Source organism: Crinia signifera, chromosome 1 (assembly GCF_055691185.1).
Source record: "Crinia signifera chromosome 1, ASM5569118v1, whole genome shotgun sequence".
In the NCBI taxonomy this organism is placed as follows: domain Eukaryota; kingdom Metazoa; phylum Chordata; class Amphibia; order Anura; family Myobatrachidae; genus Crinia; species Crinia signifera.
In genome coordinates, this window is record NC_139217.1 from 107203798 (window position 1) to 107205201 (window position 1404).

Below are 1404 nucleotides of genomic sequence, written 5' to 3' on the forward strand. Positions count from 1 at the left end.
CCTGAACATATCCTACCCCTAACTCTCCTGCATATATCCAACCCTTAACTCTCCTGCACATAGCCTTACCCTAACCTCCTCAGCCTCACCATAACTCTCCTGCACATAGCTTAACCCTAACCTCCTCAGCCTACCCCTAACTCTCCTGCACATAGCCTAATCCTAACCTACTCAGATTAGCTTTACCTCTCCAGCACATAGCCTAATCCTAACCTCCTCAGTCTACCCCTAACTCTCCAGCACATAGCCTAATCCTAACCTCCTCAGCCTACCCCTAACTCTCCAGCACATAGCCTAATCCTAACCTACTCAGCCAAGCCCTAACTCTCCAGCACATAGCCTAATCCTAACCTCTTCAGCCTACCCTTAACTCTCCTGCACATAGCCTAATCCTAATCTCCTCAGCCTACCCTTAACTCTCCTGCACATATCCTACCCCTAAAGCCCCGTACACACGGGGAGATATATTGCTCAGCCATATATTGCTAGCAATATATGGCTGAGCAATATATTGCTCAGTTTCGCCTTTTCATCAGCGACCAGAGATGGTCGCTGATTAGAGGGAACCTCTGCCGGGCGGTGCCGCAGAGGTAATCAGCTGGTCGCATTAGAATGGGGCTGAAAACGGGAGCGCGCACCCGGCGATTTATCGCCGGGGCACACTTCCATCACTGGCAATATGGTCGCCTGTGACCATATTTCCAGCGATTTCAGCCCCTATCGACCCCATGTGTACACAGCTTAACTCTCCTGCACGTAGCCTTATCCTAACCTCCTCAGCCTCACCATAACTCTCCTGCACATAGCCTAACCCTAACCTCCTCAGCCTACCCCTAACTCTCCTGCACATAACCTAACCCTAACCTCCTCAGTCTACCCCTAACTCTCCTGCACATAGCCTAATCCTAACCTTCTCAGCCTACCCCTAACTCTCGTGCACATAGCCTAATACTAACCTCCTCAGCCTACCCCTTGCTCTCCTGCACATAGCCTAACCCTAACCTCCTCAGCCTCACCATAACTCTCCTGCACATAGCCTAACCCTAACCTCCTCAGCCTCACCATAACTCTCCTGTACATAGCCTAACCCTAACCTCCTCAGCCTCACCATAACTCTCCTGCACATAGCTTAACCCTAACCTCCTCAGCCTACCCCTAACGCTCCTGCACATAGCCTAATCCTAACCTCCTCAGCCTCACCATAACTCTCCTGCACATAGCCTAATCCTAACCTACTCAGACTACCCCTAAATCTCCTGCACATAGCCTAGCCCTAACCTCCTCAGCCTCACCATAATTCTCCTGCACATAGCCTAACCCTAACCTCCTCAGCCTCACCATAACTCTCCTGCACATAGCCTAACCCTAACCTCCTCAGCCTCACCATAATTCTCCTGCACATAG